At 38.9% G+C, this 16,921-nt stretch overlaps 1 long non-coding RNA gene across 1 annotated transcript; it reads left to right on the forward strand.

Annotated features, from left to right (window-relative positions):
* The first annotated feature begins 414 nt into the window (after window positions 1–414).
* On the forward strand, window positions 415–14,909 carry LOC108384137 (uncharacterized). Its single transcript, XR_001849943.3, has 2 exons — window positions 415–775; window positions 14,107–14,909. It is a non-coding gene; the product is annotated as an uncharacterized lncRNA (long non-coding RNA).
* Window positions 14,910–16,921: the final 2,012 nt, after the last annotated feature.

Below are 16,921 nucleotides of genomic sequence, written 5' to 3' on the forward strand. Positions count from 1 at the left end.
CCAAAGCCACACCTCTGTGTCCCTCTTTTTGTCCTCCCTCTTCCATGGTCACCTCCTCCATGCCTCACCCCCATACCCTCTCTGGCCTTATCTCTACTAATTTTGCCCCTGGTCACTCCACTCCAGCCTCCGGGCTGAGCCTCAGTCTCCCTTGGCATGGTTCCGAATCAGGGCCTTGGGCTGGTGGTTCCCTCTGCGTGCATCATCCAGCCAGATTTCTAACTCCCTTACACCTTCAGGACTTTGCTCAAATGTCACTTTCTCAATAATCATCCCATCCAAAATGGAAAAACACCTGCCATCCTATCCTCGCCCAAACCACTCTTGGCTTGTGGATATACAAAGGAGTATTTCTAGCTGTAGCACAGCCGGGGGAGCGCTCGGAGCTCTCGCGAGACCCGCGCGGGGCTGAGCGCCAGAAAGCCCCAGCTCAGCGCGGGAGCGGCTGCGGGGCCTGAGCTGGCGGGAGTCGGGACCCTGGCCGCCTCAGAAAGCCCTGGAACCCCGGGCGGGCGCCAGGAGCTCGCTCCCTACCAGGGGAGCTGGTTCTACGTCTGAGCGCGGCACCTGTGCCCCCGGAGTGGCACCCGTGCCCCCGGGGCGGCCTAGGGGCCAAGATCTGTGGGTGGCGGCGTCACGCCCGCCGCGGCTCCAAGAGCGATGCCCACGGGCCCTCCAAGCCCAGGAGGGGCTGAAAATGGTGGAAAAGGATCAAGATGGGGGCCGCAGACTGTCACCTCGGTGACAGAGTCAGCTGGACAGGGTCGCTGGAAAGGTAATAGAACAAATGATGCTGGGTTAATGAATTTCCTTAAAAAAGCAAAGAAAAAGAAGTGAATCCTGGGCTCAAGGCACACACACTAAAATTTTTGCCAGCTATTGCCAAATTTTATCTTTCAGGAAGATTCTAATTTACATTCTCACCAACAGTGTATGTATTTCTTACTTGAAACCCTTGATAACGCTGCATCACGGTGAAAAAAACAAAACAAAGAAACCGTGCAGACCCCACAGGCAAAGCCTCATATATGAATCGCTGTTGTTTTAGCTTACACATAATTGGCTGCTATTGAGGATGAACAACGTCTACATCTTTATTGATAATTTGTGATTTTTCACTTGTAAGAATTCTTTCATTGGTTCCTTAAAAAAAGGTATCAAATTATATAAGCTCTTTATGAATTAACCATTCTTCAGCAGTACACACTGCACCCAGCTTACGTTCTATCTTATTTATGGTGGTTTTCTGGTTGTGAAAGTTTTAAATATATAGAAGGTTGACTGTGTCAACTATGTCAACCTTTTCTTGTGTAGGATTTAATTCTGTTGTCATGCTTAGAGAAATGCCTCTCACCTCTTCTCGTATGAATATTAATCCACTTTTCTTATGTTTTCCATGATTTTTATCATTACTTGAAATATTTATGTAGTCGAGTGTATTCACGCTTAATACATATGATTAAGCAAAGGTTAATTGCTTTCTTGGCAAAGGTTAAAAGCTGCAAAAGTGGCTACAATTCTTTACCCTTCTTTACCCTCTTGGCAATGACATTGCAGTTTGGCCCCTGCAGAAGTGGAATCAGTTTCCCCACCTCTTACGTCTGGGCTTAATGGAACAGAGTGTGAGTGACGATTTGAGTTCCAAGATGAGGCCTTAGGAGACCCTTTATGCTTGCTTCTGCTTGCTCTCTTGGAACCCTGTAGGGCCACCATGTGAACGAGCCTGCTGGGTGAAGAGCCACATGTGGCCTGTTGCTCTCTTTCACTTGAGCTGACAGCAGGCCGTCTTGCAGAGATGTGAGTGAGATTATTTTAAACTAGCTGGTATGGAGCCAAATATCAGCCTAGTGGTAGCTGACAGTAGCAGACACACAAATGAGCCAGGCAAGACCAGATAAAGAGCTATTCTGCTGAATCCATCCCAAATCTCTGATGCACAGAGAAGTGAACCATGTATGTGGTGGTTTTTAAGCCCCTAGCTGATGTATGATTTAGGGAATCCCATTTTATTTATCCAAAGAGCAGCTTGTGGCCTACCATCATTATTAAAGAAATAGTTCGTCTTTGCTCTACTAGTTTGAAATGTCAACTTTATTCCAAATATATTGTCTTGGTCCTGCCTCTGGTTCTTCATTATGTTCTATTGATTTGCCTGTCTTTTGTGTAATAGCTTGATCGATGATAGGTTTCAGTATCTGGATGGATAGGACTTCCTTGATTATACTTTTCTCCCACAATTCTTAGCAGTTCTTTTTTTTTTATTCCAGATGAACCTGATGTGATTTTCCATATTCCTCTGAAAATATTTGTTGGGCTATTGATTAGGATGTTATTAAACATATGATTTGAAAAGTCTTGACATCTAAGAAGTATTGAGCTCTTTTATCCAGAACACAGTATTTTGAATCATTTAAGTCATATTGTCCATATTTTAGAAAAAAAATTATAGTTCTCCTCATGAAGCTTTCTCACATTTCTTATAACATTTCTTTTATATTTTTAGTTTCATATTAAAATGGAATTTTAGTTCATTAGATTTTATAATTGATTATTTTTTGTGTTTAGGAAAACAGTTCACCTCAATGTATTAATTTTGTTACTGACCACTTTACTGAACTCTATGTTTTTTTATTAAGGTGTCATTGATATATAATCTTATGAAGGTTACAGATGAGCAACATTGTGGTTTCAGCATTCACGCATATTATCAAGTCCCCCACCCCCCGATGCCCCATTGCAATTACTATCCATCAGTGTAGTAAGATGGTGTAGAGTCATCTTGTCTTCTCCATGCTGTACTGCCTATATTATGTGTCCTAATTATAATGCCCCTTAATCTCCTTCTTCCCTCCCCACCCATCCTCCCCAACACCTCCCCTTTGGTAACTGCTAGTCCCTTCTTGGAGTCTGTGAGTCTGCTGCTGTTCTATTCATTCAGTTTTGCTTTGTTGTTAAACTCCACAAATGAGTGAAACCGTTTGGTGCTTGTCTTTCTCTACTTGGCTTATTTCACTGAGCGTAATACTCTCTAGCTCCATTCATATTGTTGCAAATGGTAGGATTTGTTTTTTTCTTATGGCTGAGTAATATTCCATTGTGTATATGTACCACATCTTCTTTATCCATTCATCTACTGATGGACACTTAGGTTGCTTCCATATCTTGTAAATTCTGCTATTGTAAATAGGGCAGTGATAAACAAAGGGGTGCATATGTCTTTTTGAATCAGGGATCTTGTTTTCTTTGGGTAAATTCCTAGGAGTGGAATTACTGGGTCAAATGGTATTACTATTTTTATTTTTTTGAGGCACGTCCGTATTGCTTTCCACAATGGTGTCCTTTGCTGTACAGAAGCTTTTTAGTTTGATGTAGTCCCATTTGTTCATTTTTGTTTTTGTTTCCCTTGCCTGAGGAGATGTGTTCAGGCAAAAGTTGCTCATTTTTATATTTAAGAGATTTTTTCCTAGGTTTTCCTAGGAGTTTTATAGTTTCATGACTTATATTCAGGTCTTTGATCCATTTCAAGTTTAATTTTGTATATGGAGTTAGACAATAATCCATTTTCATTCTCTTATATGTAGCTGTCCAGTTTTGCCAATACCAGTTGTTGAAGAGCTGTCATTTCCCCATTTTATTTCCATATCTTCTTTAGTGTATATTAATTGGCTGCATGTGTGTGGGTTTATATCTGGGCTCTCTATTCTGTTCTATTGATCTGTGGGTGTGTTCTTGTACCAATACCAAATTGTTTTGATTACTGTGGCTTTGTAGTAGAGCTTCAAGTTGGGAGTGTAATCCCCCTAGCTTTATTCTTCCTTCGCAGGATTGTTTTGACTACTTGGGGTCTCTTGTCGTTCTATATGAATTTTAGAACCATTTGTTCTATTTTGTTGAAGAATGCTGTTGGTATTTTGATAGGTATTGCATTGAATCTGTAGATTGCTTTAGGCAGGATGGTCATCTAACAATATTCTTCCTATCCCTAAGCACAGGATGTATTTCCATTTAATGGTGTCTTCTTTAATTTATCTGATGAGTGTCTTGTACTTTTTAGGGTATAGGTCTTTCAGCTCCTTGGTTAGGTTTATTCCTAGGTATTTTATTCTTTTTGATGCAATTGTAAATGGAATTGTTTTCCTGATTTCTCTTCTAGTTCATTGTTGGTATATAGGAATGCAACAGATTTCTGTCTATTATTTTGTATTGTACAACTTTGCTGAATTCAGCTATTAATTTCTAGTAGTTTTGGGGTGGATTCTTTAGGATTTTTTATGTACAATATCATGTCATCTGCAAGCAGTGATGTTTTAAATTCTTCCTTACAAGTCTGGATGCCATTTATTTCTTTGTGTTGTCTAATTGCTGTGGCTAGGACCTCTAATACTGTGTTGAATAAAAGTGAAGAGAGTGGGCATCCTTGTCTTATTCCCAGTCTCAGGGGAAAAGCTGGAAGCTTTTCACTGTAAAGTATGATGTTGGGTGTGGGTTTGTCCTGTATGGCCTCTATACCCATTTTATTGAGAGTTTTTATCATGAATGCATGTTGAATTTTGTCAAATGTTTTTTCAGTATCTATGGGGATGATCATATAATTTTTGTCCTCCTTTTTGTTGATGTGGTGTATGTGCTGATGGATTTTTGAATGCTGTACCATCCTCACTTCCCTGGAATAAATCCCACTTGATCATGATAGGTGAACTTTTTTATGTATTTTTGAATTCAGTTTGCTAATATTTTGTCGAGTATTTTTGCATCTATGCTCATCAGGGATAATGGTCTATAATTTTCTTTTTTTGTGGTGTCTTTGCCTGGTTTTGGTATTCGAGTGATGCTAGCCTCATAGAATGAGTTTGGAAATATTTCCTCCTCTTTTACTTTTTGGAGGACTTTAAGAAGGATGGTATTAGGTCTTCTCTAAATGATAAAATTCTGTGGTGAAGCCATCTGGTCTGAGGATTTTGTTCTTATGTAGTTTTTGATCACCAGTTAAATTTTATTGCTGGTAATTGGTCTGTTTAGATTTTCTGTTTCTTCCTGGGTCAGTCTTGGAAGGTTATATTTTTCTAGGAAGTTGTCCATTTCTTCTAGATTATTCACTATTTTAGCATATAATTTTTCATAGTATTCTCTAATAGTTCTTTGTATTTCTGTAGTGTTCATAATGATTTTTCCTTTCTCATTTCTGATTCTGTTTAAGTGTGTACACTGTCTTTCTTTTTCTTGATAAGTCTGGCTAAGGGTTAATCTATTTTGTTTATTTTATCAAAGAACCAACTCCTAGTTTCATTCATTCTATTGTTTTATTCTTGATTTTATTTATTTCTGCTCTAATCTTTATTATGTCCCTCCTTCTCCTGACTTTTGGCCTCAGTGCTTCTTCTTTTTTCTAGTTTCATTAATTGTGAGTTTAGACTGTTCAATTGGGATTGTTCTTTCTTGTGGTAAGACTTCAGTGCAATATACTTTCTTTTTGGAACTGCCTTTGCTGCATCCCAGAGGTTTTGTGGTGTTGAATTGTTTTCATTTGTCTCCATATATTGCTTGATTTCTGTTTTTATTTGGTCATTAACCCAGTGATTATTTAGAAGCATGTTGTTAAGCCTCCATGTTTGTGGGCTTTTTATTTTCTTTGTGAAATTTATTTCTAGTTTCATACCTTTGTGGTCTGAGAAGCTGGTTGGCACAATTTCAATCTTTCTGAATTTAGTGAGGCTCTTTTTATGGCCTAGTATGTGATCCATTCTTGAAAATGTTCCATGTACACTTGAGAAGAACATGTATCCTATTGTTTTTGTGTAGAGTGTTCTGTAGATGTCCGTTAGGTCCATCTGTTCTAATGTGTGGTTCAGTGTCACTGTGTCCTTATTTTCTGTTTGGTTGATCTGTCCTTTGGAGTGAGTGGTGTGTTGAAGTCTCCTAAAATGAATACATTGCATTCTATTTCCCCCTTTAATTCTGTTAGTATTTCTTTCCCACATGTAGGTGCTCCTATTTTGGGTGCATAGATATTTATCATGGTTATATCCTCTTGTTGGACTGACCCCATTTATCATTATGTAATGTCCTTTTTTGTCTCTTGTTACTTTTTTTGTTTTGAATTCTATTTTGTCTGATACAAGTGCTGCAACTCTTGCTTTTTTTTCTCCCTATCACTTCCATGAAGTATCTTTTTCTATCCCTTCACTTTTTAGTCTGTGTACGTCTTTGGGTTTGAAGTGAGTCTCTTGTAGGCAGCATATAGATGGGTCTTGTTTTCTTATCCATTCTGTAACTCTATGTCTTTTGATTGGTACATTCAGTCCATTTACATTTAGGGTGATTATCGATAGATATGTACTGATTGCCATTGCAGGCTTTAGATTTGTGGTTACCAATGTTTTAGGGCAGCTTCTTTACTGTCAGTCTAACTGAACTCCCTTATTATGCTATTTCAAACACAGTCTGAAGGTTCTTTTTGTTTGCCCTTCTTTTTCTTCCTCCTATACTCTATGTATTAGGTGTCATATTCTGTACTCTTTGTATATCCCTTGACAGACTTCTTGGGTAGTTTATATAATTTTGCATTTGCTCAGTAATTAATTGGTGTACTTCCTTTAGTGTGGTTTTATTTTTCTCTGGTGACAGCTATTTAGCCTTAGGAGCACTTCCATTTAGAGCAGTCCCTTTAAAATACACTATAGAGATGGTTTGTGGGAGGTAAATTCTCTCAACTTTTGCTTATCTGAAAATTGTTTAATCCCTGCTTCAAATTCAATGATAATCTTGCTGGATAGAGTATTCTTGGCTGGAGGCCCTTCTGTTTCATTGCATTAAATGTATCATGCCACTGCCTTCTGGCCTGTAAGGTTTCTGCTGAGAAGTCTGATGATAGCCTGATGGGCTTTCCTTTGTATGTGGCCTTTTTTCTCTCCCTGGCTGTTTTCAGTACTCTCTCCTTTCCTTGATCTTTACCATTTTAATTTTTATATGTCTTTGTGCTGTCTTCCCAGAGTTCCTTGCTTTGGGAGATCTGTGCACTTCCATGACCTGAAAGACTATTTCCTTTCCAAGATTGGGGAATTTTTCAGCAATTATTTCCTCAAGGAGACTTTCTATTCCTTTTTCTCTCTCTAATACTTCTGGTACCCCTATAATGTGGATATTGTTCCCTTTGGATTGGTCGCATATTTTTCTTATTATTCTTTCCTTCCTGGAGATCCTTTTTTCTCTCTCTGCCTCAGCTTCTTTATATTCCTGTTCTCTAATTTTTATTTAATTTACTATCTCCTCTACCTCATCTAATCTGCTTTTAAATCCCTCTGTTGTATATTTCATTTGAGATACTGTATTTTTCAAAGTTTCTATCTCTCTTGAAGTCCTCCTGGAGATATTGAGTATTTTTCTGTAGCTATGTGAATGAACACGTTTATGATTTTAATTTTGAAATCTTTACCAAGGACATTAGTGATTTCAGTTTGACTTAGCCCACTGGTGTTTGTTGGATTCTTGTTTGTACAAAATTTTTTCTCATTTCGTACTTCTGATGATTACTATGGATTAATAACTTTGTGTAGGTGGTGCCCTCTAGTGCCCAGAAGCTCTACTCTCTGGAGCTGCCTAGCACCTGGAGCAAGGGCAAGGGTGGCAGGCGCCTGCCGGGAGGAAAGAGCTCTTTCCTGCTTCCTGTCTATAGTGCCTGCCTCCACTGTCAGGGGCAGTGGGCCAAGTGTGCAGGAAGAAGCCTCTGTCTTACACCCATGTAGCTATTATAGGTGGCGCCGCCCTCCCACTGGCCTGGTGTGATGGAAGAGCAGCAGGCTGTGTATTGCAGTGGTGGAGCCTCAGCACTGCATTTCCAGCCAGGGGAATGGAGTGTCTGATTATCCTGAATGTTCCCAACCTGCTGGGCTGAGTGGGTCGGGATAATTTTGCCCACCTGTCCTTTCTCGTGAGCAGCAAGTTTTGTGTAGTTCTTGCCCCTTTAGCACCCCTCTTGCTGTTGGGAAGTCTTTCAAAGTGTCCACTTTTCTTTTGTCCTGGAGAGACTGGTTGTGGGTACCTGTTCTCCACAAGTGGCTGGAATCTCAGTCTCTTTGAGTACTCTGCCTGTCTTTGCTTTCCAACCCCACTAATCTCCAGAGCACCATGTAAAGAGAGTTAGTGCTCCCGGAGCAGATCTCCAGGGCTGAGTGTTTAGCACTCCTTTCTCTTCCTCCTGTATGTGAGCTGGGGTGGTGGAGGTGTTGGGTCCTGTTAGAATCTGGCTTTGCTACTTTACCTTTTTCTGTAAGGTCTCCTTTTTTTCCGCAGATGTAGGCAGTCTGTTCTGCAGTCTTTGGGTTGCTCTTTCAGGATTAGTTGTATTTCCTGTATTTTCATGTTATATGGAAGGAGGTTTTGGGAGGAGGTTTCTGCCTCACTTCTCTCACTGTTGTCTTTTTCCCTGAACTCTATTTTTAGAAAAATGTTTAATGTTGGAGTTTTTCAGCTATACAAATCATATAATGGCAAATAATAATTTTTGCTTCTTTTCAATACTTTTTCCCTCTGTTTTATTGTTGCATCTTTTGCTTTGGTTAGCCCTTACAGAATAATATTAAAGAATGTTGGTGATGGAGTCACCCGTTTCTGAATCTTTGCCTGTATTGTTTTCTTTAAACAAAGTAGCAACTCTTTGAGAGCAGGGTCAGTGTTTGTTCTTTTATTCTTTCTCCCTTGATCCTTAGTACAGTGCCTTGGTTCTATTGGACAATAAGCAAATACTTAGTAATTCACAGACCAAAAGTCACAGTGTCTAGTCCAGGTTCAAGTGTTGTGAAAAATGACAACCAGGATTTGGCTTATTTAACTTTTACTTTGGTTTACTAGCACAGTACTCCTCTTTCTTTTCTCTCATTTTATTTCTCTTAAATTACCTCCAAATAATTTGAAAACCTATGTCCTCCCTCTCACATTTATTTGATATTTACACATTGATATTTATCACATTGATAGTTAAAATTTTTATCATTAGCTTAAGTAGCTATAAATTACCGGATTATTGTTTATGATATATGTGCTTCAGATATATTTTTGCAATTTCAGATTTAAGTTTTTATTCATAAAATATGCCCACCATGTAATAATTGATAAAAGCATTTTTCATTGTCAACCTAAATAGACAAATCAGACTTTCCTTCTGACAAAAAGTGGCTTTCTTCATCTTTTTCAATTCCATTCAGATGCATTTCTGTGATAGCCATCCCACTTCTAAATTCTCATCCTAAAGTGGAGGGAAAGAGAGAAAGAGCACAAGGAATAGAAACAAAGTCTTGGAGACGGCCTGGAGTATGTCACTTGGATGAATAAGACTTTACCTACTTCAGTACTTCTACTTACTTGCTCTGCTTTGCCCTCACAGGATTCCCCCTTAGGGGAAATACTTTCTCAAATCATCTATATAGTTTTAGTGACCTGGAGGTTTTTCCAACCTGGGGCAATGCTCCAGAGTAAGATTCGGTGAAGGCTGTGTCTTTTCTTTGTGAGGAAGGAAAGGATGTGAAAGAGTAGGTGGTAGGTGGCTTAGCCCACATCTGCTTAGGGCCACCACTTTTAGGAAAAGACATGTAAACTGAGGATCTAACCCATGCCTATGTGTCCCCCAAAAGCCTCTCTGTGCCCACACAAAATTGTACTCAGTTAAAAGACCACTAGTGAACTAGCCAGAAAGCAATGGAAAGAAGGCACCTTTGATTAAGTTCATGGTCAGTGCAGAAGTTTGGGGCCCTTATTCTTCCTCAGGGAGGCACTACTAAATTTAAAACCTGAGTTTGATGGTCTCATAGCCAACTTTTGGGGGTGAATGTGCTGGTGAGGAGCCTAGAGCTGGAACTCATATTAGGTTTGCATCAGCACCTGGTGTTTTATCCTGTCACTGTGCCTGAGTTGCATTCTTTTGCCTTGCCCTTCTCTCTGTGTTTATTGACTTTCCCCCAAGTGTCAGTATAGCAGGCTGATCTATACCTACCATAAGCCTTCCCTTGCTGAGCCCATAGTCTCAAAGAGAGGAATGCTGCCCCACGACCAGGGCAGTTGTTGCCCCGAGTGATCTCATACCCACAGTCATATAATCTCCTCCATCCTCTCAGCCATAGTAGAGTGGGTCTTTTTCTTGGTATTCTTCCAAGCCCCTTCAGTCTCTTCTTATAACATCTGTAATGTTGACTTTGTCCCCCTAAGTTGTCAAGATGTTTTTCTCCACTGCAAGAGTGGAAACTCCTTGGGAGCAGGGTTTTTTTCATTTTTTTTCTCCTTACTCATTTTGTTCCCTCTACGGTACCAAGAATGGGTTGTCACATATGTAGGTGCTCAGCAGGCATTAGCTGAATGAATGAAATTAGAGGTGATATAAGATAAATGTAAAATATATGAGCTATGCTTTGATAAAACTCTAGGCCACAAGAATAAAATGAAATTCATATGAAGAAAAATACGAACATCAAATTAAGACTAGGATTTTAGCAGTTATAATAAATACTATTGGCTAAACATTACCGACAGGGAAATCTTTGGAGTCTGACTGGTTGGCTCTGTATTTTGATAGCATTTTGGAATTAGGATGTTGAGCCTCAAATCAGGAATCTGCAACTGAAGCCACTCTGCCTCTGGGCATCAGATGGCGCTCATACACCACCAGAGAAGTTTTTGCAAACTGCCTTATTCTGAAGTTTCTGCTTTACCAAAGGAGATAGCTGTGGTTCTACATGAAATTCTGTAACAAATTAATTCCTGCAGACTTCTGGGCCAAAGCTCTAGTCTCTAAGAGAGAAGGTTTAACACATGCATGAAACCCTGATGGTTGACCACCCAGTGCTTGCTGTATTGAAGACCAAATCCTATTTCTGTGAATGCAGTGACATTGTGTTTTCTTGCTTGGTTTTTTACTTTTAGATTTATTAAGATATCATTGATAAACACTCTTATAAAGGTTTCATATGAAAAACATTGTACTTACTACATTTACCCATATTATCGAGTCCCCCACCACACCCCACTGCAGTCACTGTCCATCAGTGTAATAAGATGCCACAGAGTCGCTACTTGTCTTCTCTGTGCTACAGTCTTGCTGTTGACTCCCCCCCACAACACCATGTGTGCCAATCATAATGCTCCTCAATCCCCTTCTCCTTCCCTCCCTACCCACCCTCTCCCACCCCTCCCCTTTGGTAACCTCTAGTCCCTTCTTGGAGTCTGTGAGTCTGCTGCTGTTTTGTTCCTTCAGTTTTTCTTCATTGTTATACTCCACAAATGGGGGAAATCATTTGGTACTTGTCTTTCTGCGCCTGGCTCATTTCACTGAGCATAATACCCTCTGGCGCCATCCATGTTGTCTTGCTTGGTGTTTCAAACAGCTTCTTTACAGAGAAAGGAAAAGACCAAAGGAAAAAAGCAGAGAAAGCAAGCTAGAGAGAGGGGTATTATCTGGACTTGGGAATCACTGCTGATCTACAGAGGAACCCAGAGTGGAAGTATTTTGGGCAAATTACTTGTCCTAAGCAAGCCTGGGTTTCTTTACACGTGGAATGAAGACACTGTCTCAGGGCTTTCAGATCTCTGGGGAGGTGAATTTTTACTATGTGCTGTCAACAATCATCCCCCTACTCTGAGAGAACTATTGTGCCTTGATTTCTTTTCTGTTTTCTCTCCTCCCATCCTTTATCAGTCTGCAGGGTTGAAATGGTTAAAAAAGAAAAGGCTCTGCCAATTACCACCTGAGCTAGTGACCTCTCTAAGCTTCAGTTTACTTATGTATAAAATGAAATTAACAACACCTAACTATTTAGGTATTGTTATAAGATTGTTTTTATAATCTTTGTTGATTTTATAGGAATTAACAAAGTAATAAATGTATGGTGAATTACTTACTTTCTTGTACCTCTGAATAAACAACAAATGCAGACTAACACTAACCAAGAATTCGAGTCTAAAACTTCATCGATTGACTCAGTCTCAGTACTTCTAAGCTATCACATTTGTTTCTCTTCAGCTGGGATGACTCTTTATGATGTAATGTTTTTCCATTCGTTCTTTTATGGAACAGATATTTATTGAGTGCCTAACATGCTCCAAGCACTGTACTAGGTAGTGTTGGGAATACGAAAACAAGAACAAAATCCCTGACCACACGGAATGTATGTTTAGTGGCATAAATAAATAATAAACAAGAAGATAAGCACATGTAATTATAATATTTACTATGAAGGAAATAAGTGCCATGGTTTAAAAAAATAACAATGAGGGGAGGAGTATCTAAGTTAGGATGATAAAAGAAGGCCTTTTTGGGGAGGTGAAATCTAAATACAGATGAAGTAGGGATAAAATGAATACCTTCTGGTGGAGTAGGCTAGGACACAGTCCATGAACATAGGCTGAAAGATTTTTGTTATCCTTAAATAATAAATGCAACAATGCTCATAATAATGTAATAATAGCATCTATTCTGCAACATTTTGCAGTTTATATTAATATACTTCTGTGGAGATTGCGTCAAGTGTCTTTTTTTACTCTAGTGCTTTACTTATAGTCTGGTCCATGGCAGATGCCCAGTAAATGTTTGTTGAATGAGTAAGTGAGCACAGCATTCCACCAGTATAGGCAAATCAGGTGTTATTGCTGCATTTCAGGGACATTAAATGACTTGTCCCTGGCCTATGGCTTACAAGGAAGTGAAACTAGAACAAGAATCCTGATATTCTTTTTGACTTTTATGCCAGTGTTCTATTTGGTATTTTACACTTTGGAATTAAAGTCTCATCCTTATGTTTATGGAGGTTCTTTTCAATATACAAGAACGCTTAGGTGAGATACAGTCTGTATATTTGACAGAAAGCCAGTGCAGTCTTGCAGGGAATACATTTTTTAGTAACACTGATATTAATCCAAATAATTATTCACACCACCTATACTCCACCCATAAAATTCTGGACAGGTTTACACCTGCCAATTGCTGATTCTTGGGTGTGTTTCACAAACTAGCTTCAAAATTCCATGCTTCTGTGAATTGTTGTTAAAGAATGATTCAGGAAAAATATCTTGGCAGCATTGTACATATTGTAGAAAATCAGTATTTTAGGAGTAGTAGATGGATTCCTTCGCATTCCTTCTTTGTAGGAAGTGAAGTTTGTTTATATCACATATGGATGAATTAAGTAGGTAACTAAAGAAATGCCCGAATAGGATGATTTGAAGATAAGAGCTTGGGCCAAAAAAATCTCTCAAAGGGATCTGGAATGCCACCCTAATGACTTTGTCTCCTCATTTTAGGTAGAGTCTTTGCCTTATAGCCTTTCTATAAATATAAATCTATTTAGCAATCACTGGGCTAAGTACCGGGAAAGATTAAAAGAAGAATTCAAGTTCTGCCTCCCTCGCCCGCCCTGCCCCTGAAATTCATCATTCTGCAAGTGTTCCTGAGTACACACTGTATGCAGGCATCATGTAGGCTCTGAAGGAATCAGATCACTAACATAATTTAAATGCTCACTGTGGTGAACTCTTTGCTTTCATGTGTTATCTCATAGGCTCATAATCTCCATTGTTAATCAGAAAGTGAGGTCCAGAAAGGTTAAATGATTTACCTGAGGTCACACTGCTAGGGAATAGTAGTGACAAGGGTTCAAACTTGGGCAGTTTGACTGTAGAACTGGAGCCTTAACAGGGTCCCTGTCCTGAGGAACTTACAGTCCAGTTGAGGGTATAGAAATATAAAGAGATGAACTAGAGTCCAACAGGGCTTGTGATCCAGGAGTAACCAAGGAGAACTCCCAGAACTGGCTGCCTGGAGGGGCGGGGAAGTGATCACCAGACAGGATACAAGGACACTGAAGCCACAGCTTAGTCACAGACAATCTAAACACAAAAAATGTCCCTCTTTTCACCCTCACCGACTTATTTGCTTTGCTGTTTAGGTGTATCATACTGCTGAGGTCACTTGGGCAATGAAATTAAAAATTGTTTAAGTTACATAAATGTGTAAGTATACCAATCAAAGCAATGAGCAACACCTAAGTTTTAAGATATGGCAGGTGTAGCATACATAGTTTCACTTTATGGCCTTGCTTTTCTCTCTTTGTTTATTTTGTTCTCCAGGTTGGTGTGGAGGCTGAGCCAGAGAGGAAACTGCAAGACACTGCTAGCTCTACCAGAATTCCATGGACCTCATTACAACCACTAGAAATGACTCAAGGGGAAAATAGATGAATAAATTCAGCCACACAAAGAGACTTTACTGATTAATTCCCTATGTGCTCATTGTCCCTCAAAATCTTGTCTTTTGTCTCCTTTCCCTGAAGTATACAGTATCTTTGCTTATTCCTGCCTGTCTGTAGTCCTAAAGGACACATCTCATACCCTGCCTCTTTAAGGAAGCCTTCCCAGGTCCTTACTCCAGCTCTGATCCCCTTCAGGCAGATACCTGTAGTGCCTAGGATCTACACCAATCATCTCACTATTAGACTCACTATTAAATAGACACAACTTTCAATTGCTATTTTCATATTATGACTTCGTATTTCATATCTCTCCATCTTCAGCCCTTTATACTTTTCCTCAAACAGAAACTTCCACTTAGCTGTACATCTAGAGTAGGGTTTCCTTTTAAGGCCGAGGAAATCTTGAATGTGTACCTGGATTATAAATTTTTTTCCTTTTAAACTGGTAAGCAAGTCAATCTTCCTAATCAATCCTATTTTGCTTAAAAATTAGCTCTTCTTGTGATGGACTGCTAATGCTTTTGCATAAACTTCATTTACATTGAAGTTACAAAAACCTTTGTAGGTATCAGCATGATTGCATGATTGTTGCTAACTGAACATTTTAGAGATTTTGAAAATAATTGCATTGTTTTGTGTACTCTTTCAAAATTTACCATAAAATACACAAAATACACAATTTATCGTCTGGATCATTTGTGTATCCTTGTAAAAATCTCTAAGCTTTTGAGCTAAATAACTTAAATACATTTCTTCATTTTTATGTTTCTAATATCATAAGTGTGTAGGGCTCTACATATTCATTAAATGTATCCCATTGGAGCATTCTTGCCTTCTTTCTGCTGTTTTGTGATAAAAGTGAAAACACATGCTGGATAGGTACATCAGGAATATATTTACATAATAATTTTATTGCACTTTAATTTCTGCATTCCTAATTAACTCTGGATCATGAAAGACCAATTAATTGATAAGTTCCTAGTTATGGACAACTGCACCAAGCTCATCTGATTGTACTTTTTACCTCTACCCTTTTCTAGGCTTCAAATGTTATTAATACATATAGCTGGGGGTGAGTTATTTTTGACATTACATTGAATATTGTGATTTAAGATCTAAATAATACTAATTAATATGAATACTACTACTACTACTACTAGCTAACACTTGTCAAATTCTGTATGGCCAGCAAATCATTTAGTAAGAATTTACCTAGATTGACTTAGGCACAAAACCTTAATTTCAGTCTATTGCTGTGCAGAGTAACAGTTAATACCTTCGCCTAAAGTTAGACCTCCAATGGACACAGATATCTCTTGTCCTCCCCTGAGTTTGTTCTTGTGATGTAAGGCACAGATATTAACAGCTCACCAAGAAGTAGGTGAGTAGCAAGCCACAATAGATTGGAAATCTCTTGAATAATTTATTTTTGATGCCCCAAGAGTTACTTAGCACATAAATGTTTGAGAAATAAATTAATATTACTTGATTAAAGCCCAACAAAATATAGCATCATGATGGGCTTAGAAATGGCAGGGGAAACAGCTGTGCAGGAAGCTGAATTTGCAGCTAGAACTTACCTGCTGTTAGGAAGGGAACTATTCCTGTCAAGGAAAATTTTAAAGTACATGGTATTGGCTTCGTGCATGATTGCAAATGTCAAAATTCCATTAATTTGATTTTTAAAGTTTAAGGTATTCTGCCATTTGGTTATTCAGTATATGAATAGAATGACATTTATTCTACTTGGCTCTCTGAAAGCTACACAAGCGCATTTGTTTGAAGGGTATCATTTATTCCTTTAATGAAAATTTTGGGAGCACACCATGTTGGGCTAAATAAGGATTTGTGATCTAAAGGAAAAGAATATGTTCTGAAATTTAAACTCTAATGGAAGAAAGACCTAATACACATGAAAGTTTAAGTTATAATGAAAAATAGTGTGGGATTAAGTGACACTGAGTGATAGAAACAAGACGGTACATCTGTAGAGTTGAGGGAAGGGACAGAATGATCATTTAAGGCCTTAGGAGGGAGGGTAGATTCTGTTCAGACTTTGCATGTTGGGCAATATGGAGGGTACTTGAGGAGTGGAGCTATATTGTGACCCAAAGCAGGAATGAATAAGGTCTTTTTTTTGAGGCAAGGTGATAATTTTTTCCTGGCTGGATTGGGACTTTATTTTTAAGATTATTTATTAAGCACTTACTACATGCCAGGTATTGTGCCAAATATTAGGGTGCATCAGAAACTTAATCCATAATAAGCCCTATGAAGTATTTAATCCATAATATAGCCATTTGAAGTAGAGACTTGAGACTGTCACTCTGTCACTAATTAGCTGTATGACCTCAGATGAGGTGACAGCCTGAGTTTCCTTGCCTGAGCTGCTTAGGTTGCTCTGTGGGCACTGTGGGCCTGGGATAAGGCAGGCTGGACCCATCCTACCTCTCTCCACCCCTCTTCTGTCTTGAGTTTTTCCACCAGGGGACCATGGACAGTTCCTACTCAGCCTATTGACGTTTAGATTTGCCCCAGACTTTAAAATTTTCCTAAATTACTTTTTAGAGCTTTGCTCCTCGGTTCAGTTCATCTCTGCAATCCAAAGATTTTAAAGGGAACTTTTTAAAAAATGGGATTGAGGAAGTGGGGGAAAATGAGAGAGAATTCAAATTTTCAAGCTTGAAAATTTG

The sequence above is a fragment of the Manis javanica genome, chromosome 9, assembly GCF_040802235.1.
Source record: "Manis javanica isolate MJ-LG chromosome 9, MJ_LKY, whole genome shotgun sequence".
In the NCBI taxonomy this organism is placed as follows: Eukaryota; Metazoa; Chordata; class Mammalia; order Pholidota; family Manidae; genus Manis; species Manis javanica.